The following is a 16,028-nucleotide window of genomic DNA, read 5'->3' as shown; positions in this document are numbered from 1 at the left end:
GCGGGGGTGCGGGCAGCAACCAAAACATTATCTTTCTCTATAGTACCTACTATTTAGAGTGTGAATAAATATTTATAATAACAAAAGTTGGAAACAAATATCCATCGGCAGGGCAGGGAGATGTTTAATAAATTCTGGTACAGCTAGTATTTTGAAGATTTTTTTTTTAAGATTTTATTTATTTATTTGATAGAGGGAGACAGCCAGTGAGAGAGGGAACACAAGCAGGGGGAGTGGGAGAGGAAGAAACAGACTCCTAGCAGAGAAGCCTGACGTGGGGCTCGATCCCAGAATGCTGGGATCATGCCCTGAGCCGAAGGCAGACGCTTAACGACTGCACCACCCAGGCGCCCCTGTTTTGCAGATCTTAAAACGAATGCAATAAATGAATACATCACATAAAAGATGTTCATGTTTTAATGTTATTAAGTGAAAAATCAAATGATAGAATAATGTATGTAGTAGTAGTAGTAGTAATTTTTTGCATAAGCACAGAAAATGTATGGAAGGAAACATACCAAACCATAAATAATAGATGCCTGAGTAAGATGGTATTTTGTTTACTTTCAAGCCAAAGCTGCTTCTCCCCATCTCCATCCATGCTGCCTCCTGAGGGAGGAGCCGTTTCTGATCTGGGCTGTGAATCAGCGGATTCGCTGATATAACCTAGGCTCCAACTTGGCCTTTTGCGGCTCCTCATTGGGGTGCAGAGCTCACTTACAGCCACTAGCAACATTATTCTCTGGTACCCATTTTGCAGCTTCTCCTGTGTATTGACTCCTGGGGAATTTTGCATAAGAGAGAAATGACGGGATTAATTTAACGTGTTTCTGTAGCTCCCCCCATAACCTCTAACAGATACCTCCTGCAACTTTTAGGGAGGATTTCCCCTTCTCACTTTTTATACTTTTAACATCAGCATCTACGTATTTTTTTTTATTTGTGAAACTATAAAATAAATGTAAGTATATGAAGGAACTATGACATTCCTAAGAATAAACTTAACCTTAAATGTAAACATAAAAATAACACATGTAAAATGGTATTTACTGATACCTCTTATCATAATGTGCAAAGGATTTGTGACCCCAAAAGGATTAATGACCATTGTACTAAACTTAATGTTTAGTTTGTTTTGTTTGGTTGGTTTCTTCTTATACTTGTTTTTGGTTTTCCAAAATGGGTAATATAGTATTACATTATATATTTTTAGTTAAAAAGAATATTAAGTAGACTAGATCAATTTACATCTTTAACAGATAAATTTTAGTTTACACTATTAACATTTGATCAGGAAAAAGAACAATTACTTTCCTTTCAACATTATATTAAGCTTATTAAAATTTTAGTTTACGTATTCATTCATTGGATTCACATGATTTTCTCTCCCTTTCCTCTCCTTCTCCCATGAGAGAAAATCTCTGAAATAATTTTAGGAAAGAAAATATGATATTGGGTCAAAGGGTATAAAAATATTAACACCTCCTGATACAAATTTTCAGTTTGCATTTTATAGCTTCCCTTCTTTGAGTTTGCAATACCTTATAAGGTATAAAAGCATTAATTTAATACAACCTTCAACAGCTGTGAGCATTTTATATAATTTTTAATTGCTTGTTAATGTGTACCAAAGTTTTCTCCTTTATTCATCAAAGAAACTCATCTTCTGAAAAATATCTGTTTGTTTACTGATAAACATTTTCAGAAATAGAACCCTTACTGCTGGAAGCCTTCCCACATAAGGAAAAATTTGGTGAAACACATTTCCTCAACATCACTATAACATAATGCTTTATCCCAGCCAGGTCCACAAATCATAAAATATTATGTAAAAATGGACATTGTAAGATAGCACTTCGATAGACAGTTAATTCAAGGGCAAATGGTAATGCAGATGTGCACTTTGTGATACACGTGGGCCCCACCTCTGGTTCCAGTGAATCATTCAGCTGTCCGAGAGCTTCCTCAGAGATAATGGCACCATCAAGGGAACCTCATGACACAAGGCCTGTAGCATCATTTAGAGGACAAGAGAAGGATGGATGAGTTAAGAGCAATAAAAAGAGCGAAGGTCGACATGATATTCTATGTAGAAAACCCAGAAGACTCCACCAAAAAATTGCTAGAGCTAATACAGGAATTCAGCAAAGTTGCAAGGTATAAAATCAATGCGCCGAAGTCAGTTACATTTCTATACACTAGCAATGAAGCAGCAGAAAGAGAAATCAAGTAATTGATCCCATTTACAATTGCACCAAAACCCATAAGATACCTAGGAACAAACCTAGCCAAAGAGGTAAAGGATCTGTACTCTGAAAACTATAGAACACTCGTGAAAGAAATTGAAGAGGATGCAAAGAAATGGAAAAACATTCCATGCTCATGGATTGGAAGAATAAATATTGTTAAACTGTCTATGCTGCCCAGAGCAATCTATACATTCAATGCAATCCCTATCAAAATAACACCAGCATTTTTCACAGAGCTGGAACAAACCTAAAATTTGTATGGAACCAGAAAAGACCTTGGAATAGCCCAAGGAATGTTGAAAAAGAAAACCAAAGCTGGTGGCATCACAATTCTGGACTTCAAACTCCATTACAAGCTGTAATCTTCAAGACAGCATGGTACTGGCACAAAAACAGACACATAGATCAATGCAGCAGAATAGAGAACCCAGAAACGGACCCTCAACTCTATGGTCAACTAATCTTTGACAAAGCAGGAGAGAATATCCAAAGAAAAAAAGACAGTCTCTTCAACAAATGGCATTGGGAAAATTGGACAGCCACATGTTGAATGAAACTGGGCCACTTTCTTACACCATACACAAAGATAAACTCAAATTGGGTGAAAGACCTAAATGTGAGACAGGAATCCACTAAAATCCTGGAGGAGAACACAGGCAGCCACCTCTTTGACCTCAACAGCAACAACTTCTTTCGAGACACATCTCCAAAGGCAAGGGAAACAAAGGCAAAAATGAACTATCATCATCACAGCAAAGGAAACAGCTGACAAAACCAAAAGACAAACAACAGAATGGGAGAAGATATTTGCAAATGTCTTAAGAGGTAAAGGGCTAGTATCCAAAATCTATAAGGAGCTTACCAAGCTCAATACCCAAACAACAAATAATCCAATTAAGAAATGGGCAGATATTTCTCCAAAGAAGACATACAGATCGTCAACAGACACATGAAAAAATGCTCAACATCACTCAGCATCAGGGAAATAAAAATCAAAACCACAATGAGATATCACCTCACACCTGTCAGAATGGCTAAAATGAACAATTCAGGAAACAACAGGTGTTGGCGAGGATGTGGAGAAAGGGGAACCCTCTCACACTGTTAGTGGGAATGCACACTGGTGCAGCCACTCTGGAAAACAGTGTAGAGTTTCTTCAAAGAGGTAAAAATAGAGCTGCCCTACAACCCAGGAGTTGTACTACTAGGTATTTATCCAAAGGATACAAACAGTGATTCAAAGGGGCGCCTGCACCCCAATGTTTATAACAGGGATGCCCACAATAGCTAAGATATGGAAAGAGCCTAGATATCCATCAACAGATGACTGGATAAAAAAGAAGTGATATATATATATATATATATTACTCAGCCATCAAAAAGAATGCAATCTTACTATTTGTAACAACATGGACGGAACTAGAGGGTATTATGCTAAGTGAAATAAGTCAATCAGAGAAAGACAAATACCATATGATTTCACTTATGTGGAATTTAAGAAACAAAATAGATGAATACAGAGGAAGGGAAGGAAAAATAAAATGAGATGAAAACTGTGAGGGAGGCAAATTGTAAGAGATGCTGAACTCTAGGAAACAACCTGAGGGCTGCTGGAGGTGGGTGGGGGGATGGGGTCACTGGGGGATGGGCATTAAGGAGGGCATGTGATGTAATGAGCACTGGGTGTTTTATGCAACTGATGACTCACTAAATTCTACCCCTGAAACTAAAATAAATAAATAAAATTATTACTAAATAAATAGGGGAAAAGAGCAATAAGAATGCCAAGGTCAGAGTTTTTGTGGCAATAATTAACTTTGTATTAATTTTTTTTTCAAGATTTTATTTATTTATTCGACAGAGATAGAGACAGCCAGCGAGAGAGGGAACACAAGCAGAGGGAGTGGGAGAGGAAGAAGCAGCCTCTCAGCAGAGGAGCCTGATGTGGGGCTCGATCCCATAACGCCGGGATCACGCCCTGAGCCGAAGGCAGACGCTTAACCACTGTGCCACCCAGGCGCCCCAACTTTGTATTAATTTTTAAATAAAAACAGTAGAAAACATTTAACCTAATTTTAGGGAAAATCATATCGTAGTCCAACATTATTATACAACTATTTTCAGTTTTGTATGTTCTCTCCATCCCTTATAGATATTTGGCTAGTGGTAATCATAGGTATTTTATATTCTGCTCCTCTCAGCTTTATAGCATAAGCATGTTTCTATGTTTGTATGAAGCTTTCATAATTATTATTTTTAATAACACAAAGGCCATTTTTAATTTTAGTCTGTCTATCCTTAGTGCCTCCTATAATGGTGAGAACCTAGAGTGATCTCAGAACTATAAGTACTAATGCCAGAATACCCCAATTCAAATGCAAATTTCTTAACCTCTGTGCCTTAGTTTTCTAGTCAATAAAATGGGGATGATGACAAGTCCTACTACACAGGTTTGTCATGATCAAATGAGCTAATCTACATAAAATTCTTAGATCAGAGCCTGGAACATGGGGAGCAATCAATAAGTGTGAGCTATCATTACTGACGTATAAGTGACTTTCAAGCCTTTAGGTCATTTCTAATTTTTACTATTACAGACAGCCGTGCAATGCACATCTTTGTTTATATAATGTTTTACTTCTGTTTAATTATTCCCTTAAGTTCCCTGGAATCAGATTCTTGGATCAAAGGATTTATCACCATAACTAACTACCTTTTAGAGAAATTATTTTGACCTCTGCTCTCCGGGAGACTTGATGGTTTGGAAAATAAACACTACTTCATGTAAAAGAAATGATAAAGCAAAGAAAGCATGGATTTATTAGACAATAGCAATTCAGTAAAAACCCATTTTCATAAAACTGTGTAGACATACGAAAATCTGGATTCCATTCAAATGATTTTTTTTAAACTTTCTTTTTAAATATTTTATTTATTTATTTATTTACTTATTTGAGAGAGAAAGAGAGAGAATGCGTGTGCACAAGTGGCGGGAGGGGCAGAGGGAGAGGGAGAAGCTGACTCTGCAGTGAACACAGATCCCAGGACCCTGAGATCATGACCTGAGCCACCCAGGCGCCTCCATCCAATTGATTTAATTCAGCAAGTATTTCTCAGTCCATTATATACTGTTCCACGCTAGGTGTTAAGCAGCGTATGGAAGAATATGAATGGTCTTTGTCCTTAAGGAATCGAAATCTCTGTTAAGAAGGCAAGATGTAATCAGGTGCCAAATTGAATTTTTAAAAAGATCCCAAATATATGGTACAGATACTAAGTATTAGGCATAGTAGCCAGGCAATAAAGAGACAATATCCAGTTGGCAGTGAAGAAAAAAGCGTATAACCACCCAATTGATAACTAAATTAAGCTCCACTTTTTTCTTAGAATCTAACATTTTATAACTGCTTTTAATCCACACCAAACCAACAGGACAGACTTGCATTTTGAATATCATCAGCAAAAAAATGTTTGCTTTTGCTAAAATACCTTCTCATCTCTGACATTTGAAAGATGAGGCAGCCCTCCAACTTCAGCCTTGGGCTTCAGCCACCGGAGCCCAAGAAGGTCTCTGGGGAGTGGACATGGCCTTGGTTGAGAACTGTCTGTGTTTATCTGTCTAGGAAGGGCCTCCGCCAGCTGAAATAACAAAATCATCCCCACTTCACTCATTGTCAGGGCGCACTGCTAATGTGTCTTAATCAAAATCTCACCCTCCGCGAGCTTTACCGCTCTTGAGTCTCTCTTTCGTCTCAAAGTCGGGAGGAAGGGGATCCAGCTGCTCTCCCCGTTGAGATGAGCAGGGATGGTTGGCTTCCAGGAAGCCACACCTGAAACAGAAGCAGAAGCCCTTTCATCTAATTGAGAAAATCTTCCCGGTCACCTTAAACCTTTTCTGTAGAGACAAGCCCCATATAAAGGGTTTTCTGGCCTTTGAAAAAGGCCTGTCAAGCACCATTCTTGTGCCTTATGCCTCTGTTATTAAGCTTCCTACTAGGTAGAGAGCTGATAGGCTGCAGATTTCCCCAGAAGGCTTAAACCTCTGCAGTCATCAAGAGAAGGAGCTGCTTTGCCCAAATACGCCCCAAAGCAGACAAGTGAAACTGTCTTCCTTATATGGTCAAAAGTGCCCTGTCCCTTTAAGGCCAAGAGACTTGGCTGCAGACAGTCTCTGGGAAGTTTGCCGGCAGCCCCATCCTGTGTCTGATCCTTGCAGCTGTGCAGGTGAGTTCCCAAACCTTCTTTCCCCATTTTGCCCTCTACACTATCTCTCATGACAGGGAGGGCTAGTAAAGCTGTTACAGAGAGCTAGAGAATTTCAGGGTCAGCAGGGGTGATGTTTGGAGAAGTTTAAGTTGAAGGAAAAAACAAGGTTACTAGGGTAATGTGCAGTAATGCAGCCAGCGAGGATGCTTCTAACTTCCAGTGGGGAAGAGGCATCAAGGTTACACAGGGCCCAGAGGCATTCCAGAACAGGGCAGGGGAAACAAATTCAGCAGAGGAAGAGGGACAGATTCTAGGTAAAATCCTACAGGGTGAAGTTTAAGATCCTGAGCAGGAGAACCTGGTCAACTGCAAGTTTAAAGGAAACATAGCTGGGGGAAAATAATGTTTCTGCGAGTGCTAAAGGCTTTGCAGGAGCCGAAGCTGCAGGGCTGACTGCAGATGAGAAAGTATATCCGAATGTTTGCAATGTCTACTGGCATGGAAGGCTGCAGCCTTAACCCTTTATGCAGCTGTCTGTTTAGCAGGTAGGGTTGGACTGCACAGAGCACGGAGTGAGGATGGGGGTACGGGTGCATATATGGAGTACTGCAGTAGAAGACTAAATAAATAAGACGGTGATTGTGGAAACTCATCTCTGGTATCCCCACAGTACCACCTGCAGAGAAGAAAGATTTTCTAAGCTTGCAAATTCTGTGTCATCCACAAGCAAAGGGCTGGAAGAAGTCTCATTTAAACTGATTACTGCTCTGTCATTTACTAATTCAGCTTCCTGATTCTTTTCCCCCCGGCCTAGAGCCTCCTAAGATATTAATTTGAGATTAACCAATAGAACTTTTTAACAGCAAAGTCTGTGCTAGAAATGTGTCTGTGAAAGGTTGAGATGTATACAGTTAGGGCTGGGATTTTATTGATAGGATAAAAAGAGCTGGGTATGGCATATGAAGAGAAATACTTGATGGTCATTTTACAGTGTATCCCAAAGCCTTTAAACTGAGCCCTTTCATCAGCTAGAGCCAAAAAAGAAGTCCACCCAGGAATTTACAAAGGGAGATGCCAAATTATCTGGCTTGGGGTTGTCTTCCCCCTAGTTGAGTCTGGGGCCATTCATCACTCAGAGCCCAGTGGTTTCTTTACAGTTGTTGTGTGGGGGAGTGAACAGAGAGGCTGATTAACATTCCTTACATACTCCGTGCTTTTAAAAAAATATTCATTCATCTGAGTATTCACTGATGAATTCTTTTTATTATTAACTAACAAGTGCTCTATCCCTTGTTTTCTGAAGACAGAATGTTCACGAAAAAGATTGCTTTATCAACAGGGATTCTTTAGTGCAAGAGTTCCTCTCTTCTCACTTCTGATGGGTGGACAAAATGGTGATTATTTCTTGCCGAATAGCAAGATCTATTGATTCTAAAAATCACAAGACTCCACTTGGGCCTTACTCCTTCGGAAACGCTAATGTCCTGAGCAAAAAGTTAACTTAACGCATTCACGGTTTGGAAGAGAGCAGGGTGCGTGGGTCTAACTTTGCTTCATTTTGTATCAAGCTAAATCCAGAAAGCAGTGTCAAATATACTGCTTTCAAATATGAATGCTGCCAAGAAAAACAAAAGCCCATCCCCAAAGCTGGAAAATCTCTCAAAGTAACATACTGTGATCTTTCATAAGCTAAATCAAGGCATGTAAAAGGAAAAACGATGTCGCTTCCTGAGCATTTCCCACAGTGACCCTCAGTCTCGTACTGACTATACAACTGAAGGCAAGCTTTTTATTTTATCTGTGCCTCAGTTTCCTTACCATTAAAATTATGCCTTATTGAGAGGCTCTTTCAGTGGGGTGCAGAAATCAGACCTGGAATTGAACAGATCTGGGTTAAATTTTCAGTCCCTTCATTTATTCCATAACCTTAAGCGAGTTACACTGCCAGTCTGAGCCTTGGTTTCCTATTTGTAAAGAGAGTAAATAATTAACAATGTCAAAAGAATTAGAGGAACCTGAACCCAGAAGAGTCTCCATAAATGTGATTTTGCTTTCCTTCCCCCCCCCTTTTTCTATGACTTAGGAAACTGTATTGTTCCTTGGGGGAGGAAATGTGTTTCAGAAACCAGCTCCACAGCACAACTTTAGAACCATCGTTAGTTCACTCCCTCTTCCTACCCTCCTGCAGAAAAGAGATGCCCGTCTTCCTAGGAAGCCCACTCCTAGTTATTAACCAGGTTCACTGCAAGTTCTCCTTAAAGCAAACCCACTTTCACGAATTTTGTGTTCAGAGATATGAAGAACAGTTGGTTGTTTTCCTTTGGTATAAAAATATTCTGTATGTTTGAAGAACAATAGCAAGCCCTCTCAGAATCTCAGCAAAGGTGATCTAACCAAAAGTAAGTTTAGAAGCATTTTTGAAGGAATTTTATTTTGTTATTATGAGACACCTGTTCCCAGTGTTTCCCTAATAACCAATTGCTATTTTTTTGGTAAAATCTCCTATCACATTGACACAGCTGTCATTAAGAACGTGGTTAGTGGTTAATTTTATAGTTTTCCTTGTTCACTTCAAGCCGGGAACAGTTTGCCTTACTTGCAAGTAGGCTGTATATAACATACTTTTAAAATGGAAACATTCTCTCCACCAGTTTGGAAAGGTGGTGATCAATTTCAGCAGCAGAAGCATTCCATTGGAAGTACAAATCACAACACATACATCAGCTGGGAATTGAGAACTGTCATTTTAACTAAATTAAGGGAAGGTCACCCCTGTAGCCGATCTTCTAGTTGCAGATTAACCACCTCTGTGAGGACACTGGTGTTTAGGATCCACAGCTGACCACTTAAAGTAGCTGTGGGACCCTGGGCTAGTTCCTTCCTGTGTCTGAGCCTCCATTCTACAGTCTGCATTATGGAAATGACAATGATATGTATGCACACGATGGTGGGAAAGGCAGGAAAGTTGGCAGTATAGGGGCTCAATAATTATGTTGGATCTGAATGTCTGATAATCTCTAACAAGATCCTCCTTATACTTTAATAAGGTACTGGCCTTAGATCTTGTCTTTACCCTTTAGAACATTCTGCAAGTGAGGATGTGTCTAAGGATGTGTAAATTAAATTTTTAATGAAAACTGAAGTTTCTAATGAGGTGGAACCAAAGAGAAGTAGGTGGTAAGGCAATGTAGATGTTGCTGCAGGGGTTAACTTTGGAAACAGGTTTAAAATCTGCTGAGTCACACAGGACTTCAGATTGATTACGTTCTTTAAACATATTTTTAACTTTTGACTGCGTGGGAAGAACTTCTGTGTCTGGCAGAAGGAGGTGGCATGGGGGAAAGCAAGTGGTCTAGATGGAACAGGCAGAGTAGAGAAGTCCTGGGGGAGCTGCATCTCTTGACACACCTCCTCCGGCCCCCACCCGAGACCCCCATTCACCCTGAGCTGTCTGATGCAATTTGTTCTTGAAATTGCCAAGCCAAGCCGGGGAAACTTGAGGAAGTGTCTAGACCAACTTCTTGCACTCAGTCAAAGCTGCATCTGGATTACCAAAAACAAGGGCCACCTACCCCTGCTCAAGGAAAGAGCCTTTCAAGTCTATTGTCTACCTGCACTGGGGCTGCCTTTGGGAAGTTATCCCTTTACCTAACTTGGTATCACAAGCCCATTTTCTCTTAGCGTGCTCTGCTCTGTCCTGTGTATTATGGAAAGTTGCTAGCCTGCCTGTAGGAAGTTGCCACTGGGATGGGGATTGCTGATAGGGTCACAGCCTTTTTGACAGGCAGCACTCATGTTTCCTCTAATTAATCACCAGGTGAGCAGACATTCTTCTCCCCTGACTTCCTCACTTCTCTTTTCCCTCCCTGTCCTTCTCTGTATTGCAGTGGTTCCTAAGCGAGAGACAGTGGGCATCAGAATTACCTGGAGGGTTTGTTAGCACACAGAAAGCTGGGACCCATGCCCAGAACTTCTGATTTGTAGGTCCAGGCTGGGCACTGAATATCTGCAATTTGTAACAAGTTCACAAGTGATCTGGGAACCACTTTGGGAACCACTCCTCTACTCTAATACTAAACCTCACTAGTGATCTGGGAACCACTTGGGAACCTCTACTCCAATACTAAACCTCACTCTAGTGTTTCTAGTGCCCTGCACCCCTCCCACCTTCCAAAATTACACCTGCTTCATTCTTGGGAGTGAAATAGAGCCTTCTCCTAGCCGCAGTTAAATATTACTATTGAATTCTAATTGTAACGAGCACTGTGACACCTTACATCCATTATTTGTAATTTCCCCAACAACCCTACAAGTCTGATACCATGAAACAAACAGAAAGAAGGTAAAAAGCCAAGGTCTCATAAGTGACAAAGAACAGATATGGTATTTAAACTCAGATTTATCTGGAAAGATCGGCTCTTTCCGCCATTCCAAGGCTGGCGATAGATGTTTAACTTGTATGTCAACTCTGATTCATTGGTAGCAGTGGCCTGGAGCCCTGGGTTGAAGAGTCCCATGTGGACTGGGCACTCAGCAGGAGGGAGTTCTGGAATTGGGGAGCTACACGCTGAGGCTGCAGGAGTGGAGAGGGCGACATGGGTGCCGTGTATTTGCCATCCCTACACTATGCTTCATTCACAGATCAGTTGTGTTAGCTACTAGAATTAGATGAGAGATAAGTATCCAAATTTGTCCCATAGGGAACAATAAAACTTATATTTCCTTTTCCCTCCCCTCTCTGAAGGTGAATCTAAGTCTTTGAGCCTGGATTTGAGAAGGTATGATAACCTGTAAAGTAAAATGAAATGCAGCTGGTATATAGATAGTGGTCATCACGTGGGCATTTAGCTTGAAAGCGGCGGGGACAAGGGAACTATGTCAATTATGGTCTTTGTATGTTGTGTGTCTTTTTGTGTGACCTCTGTATTGGATTGCCTTATACTGAATAATCCACTGTGACTTAATAAGGAGATAAGGACATTTCTACTTTTGTTCCTCCCTCCATTGTTCATATTCAGCGTGGGATTTGTTCTTTTTAGTATCTCAGTGCTTTATCTGAAAAATGAGTTTGATAATGCTTTTCTGCTTCTTCCTAACATTTATTATGTATGTGATTAAATGACGTATAACTTCATGGCATCTATTTTATTCAGTCAATAGATATTTATAAATATTTACGCCTGGGTGCTGGGTTATAGCAGCAAACAAAACAGACTGCTCTCATAGAACTTACATTCTAGAAGGAGGGACAGACAGTAAACAAATAAACAAAGAAGAAAATTGTGTATAGATAAGTGTGCATGGTTAGAGTGTGTGTGTGTGTGTGTGTGTGTTGCTGTTATAGATGGGGTAGTCAGGGAAGGCATTTCTGAGGAAGTGACATTTAAGCTAAGACTTGAAAGTGGAAAAAGAGCCAAACATGAGTAGTCTGGGAATGGAGCAGTCCAGGCGGAGAGAACAGTCTGTGCAAAGATCCTGAGGTTGAAGGTAAGCAGAGGCCAGATCAAGTAGGTTAACAAGGGTTTTCAGCTGGGGGGTCATGGGAGCCCCCCGCCAACCCAGGGTGTTTGAAGATACGCAGGTGGTGATTTGGATTCAAAATGCTGGAGTTGAACACAGAAAACTCATTGAGTTTTCATGGGCAGGGACCAACATTGCTAACATCTTGCACTGCTTGGGATGGACTCACATGGGACTTGTCCTGCTCATGCTGTGCTGTAGATATTGTCCCTATTGAGAAATCCCAAGAGCCTCTAAGGCCCAGATAAGAAGTTTGAACTGTATCCTAATACACTGGGAAGCTATTGAAGCATTGTAAGCTTTAAAAAAAATGATCTTTAAAAGATCACCTTGGCTACGAGTGGAAAGTGACTCCCATAGGAATGAAGGTGAAAGCAGGGAAGGTCAGTAGGCAGCTCTTTCAGTAGTCCAGAGTATTCGTGATGGCAGCCTGGGCAGGGGTGGAATGGTGGGGTTTGGGGAAGTATTTTCACCTTCAAGAAGACTGCTAGATAAATGTGAAATGCTGTTTTCCGTGACGCACCTCTGTTATCCTTTTTTCTGGAGAGAGATTTTTCAGTTTCAGAATCAGCTGGTTTCCTCTATATTTATTTAAGAGAATCTTTGCAGCACCAAATGACAGAAGACCTTGCTCTTTCAAACGCAAGTCCTTATCCTCTTGCTCTTTAACTTGCAGATCCGTGCACATTTCAAGTTGTTCACAGCTCAGAAAGGTAATCTATTTGATTTGGGCTTTTAAAAAGAGATAAAATTACATGTGCTTCTTGAATAACAATATATGATTTCTTTCTCTGAAGGGTCAATAGGAATTAGCCTGCCTATATCATTTTACAAAACCAGTGCCTAATCGCATGAAGAACAGGGCCCAAGTCTACATTTATTCTGCTGAAAGGGGAACATTAAGTGAACATCAACATCTCTTGAAGAGATTGCGGGCAGTGCAGTACTAATTTTACTTGAGCAGTAAAGCCTTGCAAGTAGTTTTCAGGTGCATCAGCCCCTCCCCCACAAAGGCAATTCAGCTTCCGGAATTTTAGAGAATCCCCCTCACTGCTGTCTTCTCTCTCCTCATCACCATCTCTTCTCACTGCACCCCCAATGCAAGTGGCCCCAGAATGCTTCAGGGTTCATCTCCAGAGGAACCCACCTCTCACGTACTGCGTGGGGGGGGGGGGAGTATCCTGGCTTCCAGGCTGCCCTGAAGGGGCTGGCTGGAGAAGAGAGATGAGGCAGCTGTCTGGAGGCCATACCCACACTAGTGAATGGTTTCACTGAGTGTGGAAGTCAGGAGGGGGTCTTCCCACCAGCCTTTTGTGTTCTGAGAACAGAGGAAGGTAGTCACCAAAGGGACCCAGGGGACTGGATGCAGAGTACGTGGAACAATACACCAGAGCCTCCAGCTAGGGCTGATGAAGCCAAGTACTCCCCGACCACATCCTGCCTGCCCATTTCTAGATGAAGCTGAAGAAAAGAAACAGAAACCAGATAGGAACCCTCCCCCAACTAAATTACATCTTTAAACCCATCACCCAATCACCATAAGCCAAGCTCCCCGGAAATAAAATATCAAGTGATCTCACTTCCTGTAAAAATCAAGGAAGAGGAAGTTCTGCCTTCATCTGTGGGCACACATATGGTCCTGCAAAAGGTGGGTCACTTTGCTGCCTACCACAAAAGGGGAAACCAGAATCGTGTATTAGGAAGGAAAAGAGCAAATGGTTTGCATTAGTAAGTCCTGCCCCAGCTACCAACTCGCCATGCAAATTTGGACAAGGTCACCTTCTTGAACTTGAGAAATAGGGTTGATCAGAAGTTCTTTCAGACTCTGATGTGCTCTGAGACCATACTTCATAATTCAGCTGAAGATCTTCACTGCTTCCCTAAGACCTCTTGCAAGCCAAACCATCCACCCTCCCCAAGTCCTATTTCTCTCTCTTCTTCTGAACTAATAACTTTCTTCAAGCTGTCCCCATTGGCTCCCATAACACAACCAGAACACTACTGCTTTTCTTTCTTTCTTTACTTATCTCTGTCCCTCTACTAGCTCTTAAGCTCCTCTGGAGAGCCACCAATGCCATAGTTTCATTTTTCTTTAGAATCTCCAGTGCTTAGCACTATACCTAACACTTATTAGATGTTCAATAAATGTATGTTGTTGAATGAAAGGAAGGACAGGGTGTAAAAATAGAGAAGAATGAGCCCAAGCCAATTCAAAGCTCAAGAGCCAGCTTGTGCTAAAAGCCATATATTCTGCCCATAACATCCTGGACTTCTTAGAATTAAAAAGAGAAAGAGAGAGAAGGGGAGAGAGAGGAGAAAAAGGGAATTTTAGATATTATGGCAGTAATTTTCAGATATCACAGCTTCTAATACCCTATGTCTCCACTGAGCTATACCAGTTTCACAGGATTTTAGAAATTCTAGAGTTTTACCTAGCCTTTATGGAATGTCTTATATTTGTAAAGAGCTAGTACAAAATTGCTGAGTAGGTGGGTAAAGGGGGTCAATTGTATGGTGGTGGATGGTAACTAGACTTGGTAATCACTGGGTAGTGTATACAGATGTCTAATTATAATGTTGCATACCTAAAACTTATATAATGTTATATCCAATTCTACCCCCAATTAAAAAAAATGCTGAGTAGAAATTTCCAGATGTCTCTCTCTATAACTTCATGCCTCTTTAAGCTGTTCCCAGAAAAGAAAAAAAAAAAAAAATCAGAAAGTTTAAAACTGCCGTCATCTTGTCTTTAAAAGCTCTGGTCCTTTTACTTCTTTAAAATTCCTAAACTCCATGGCCTCATAATTGCTAAAGAACCTAGGGACGGCCATGTGGGATGAAACCCCTGGCTTGTCTAACCAAATCACTAACACAGTTAAGCAGGGGTGGTGCTGAGAAGGGAGCGAGTGGGGACTCACAGCAGAGGCGGCCTGAAATAGGACAAATCCTAAGCCTGGTGTAGTTCCAGGAGTTTGGGTTTGAGGAAATTGAGATAGGGCACATTGTGAAAACTTCTGGGCAGTGGCCAAATGTTTGATGAGTTCAGCCTAACCAGGGAGGGCTACGCACAAGTGATTCCAGCCTCAAGAAAGGGGTCAGGGATCGCCTGGGTGGTGCAGTCAGTTAAGCCACTGAGTCTTGGTTTCCGTTCAGGTCATGATCTCAGGGTCGTGAGATAGAGCCCAGTATCAGGCTCCGTGCTCAGCGTGGAGTCTGCTTAAGACTCTCTCAAAAACTAATGATGTACTGTATGGTGACTAACATAACATAATAAAAAATTAAAAACAAAACAAAGACTCTCTCTGCCCCTGCCCCCTGCGCTCTCTCTCTCTCAAATAAATAAATAAATCTTAAGAAGAAAAGAAAGAAAGAAAGAAAGAAGAAAGAAAGAAAGAAAGAAAGAAAGAAAGAAAGAAAGAAAGAAGAAAGAAGAAAGAAAGAGCGGAGGAGGAGGGAGAGAAGGGGGGAGGAAGGGAGAAAGAAAGGGGTCAAGAGGAAAAGGGGAACCCAGTTGAGTGTGCCTCTTCCTTGAACCAGGCACTGAGGAGAAGATGCTGCCACTGGATCTGCCCCAGGGCTGGGGCAAGAAGACACTGCCCCCAAAAGTGTGGTATCGATAGTGCTGTCCCCAAAGCATACTGAATTCCAAGACGCTGTCCACGAGACAGAGTAACAAATACCTCCACTTTGTCACGGTGATGTGCCACAAATGGCTCATCCATCCATTTTCCTAAGCCCCGTTTCCAACTTGAGCAACAAGTGTCAGGAACTCCATGATTTTTAATTTTCCTGTCCACTGTGTAAAGAAGCAAGTCCCTTTGGCCCTTATTAGTGCTGTCCTGGGGGTGGGGGAGAGGACCACGGTAAGTATTCAACTACAGGTTTAATGACAATTCTAAACCTCATTCGAACCAGAAAGAGCAGAGTTTTGGTAAGCTCCACAGGGTCTTATCTAAGGGGCACACCAGGAAAAGACCCCGAGAAGCGGGGGAGACTGTTGACCACAAGGGCTATTAGAGGTGTCATATCAGGAGCATACGTTTGCTCATGACT

General features: G+C 41.4%; 1 protein-coding gene across 3 annotated transcripts in view; it reads left to right on the top strand.

Annotated features, from left to right (window-relative positions):
* The window catches only part of LOC100472458 (schwannomin-interacting protein 1), a 559,220-nt gene that overhangs the window by 402,507 nt on the left and 140,685 nt on the right, over positions 1–16,028 (top strand). The window contains exon 1 of one of the 3 annotated variants that reach the window (XM_034663798.1): positions 6,456–6,473. The exons of the other annotated variants lie outside the window; for them this stretch is intronic. The gene's annotated coding sequence lies outside the window, so the exon portion shown is untranslated. Of the gene's footprint in view, positions 1–6,455; positions 6,474–16,028 lie in introns of those variants that run through there. 3 annotated transcript variants of the gene reach the window in all.

Source organism: Ailuropoda melanoleuca, chromosome 1 (genome assembly GCF_002007445.2).
Source record: "Ailuropoda melanoleuca isolate Jingjing chromosome 1, ASM200744v2, whole genome shotgun sequence".
Taxonomy (NCBI): Eukaryota; Metazoa; Chordata; class Mammalia; order Carnivora; family Ursidae; genus Ailuropoda; species Ailuropoda melanoleuca.
This window is presented reverse-complemented; position numbering and strand designations above follow the sequence as displayed.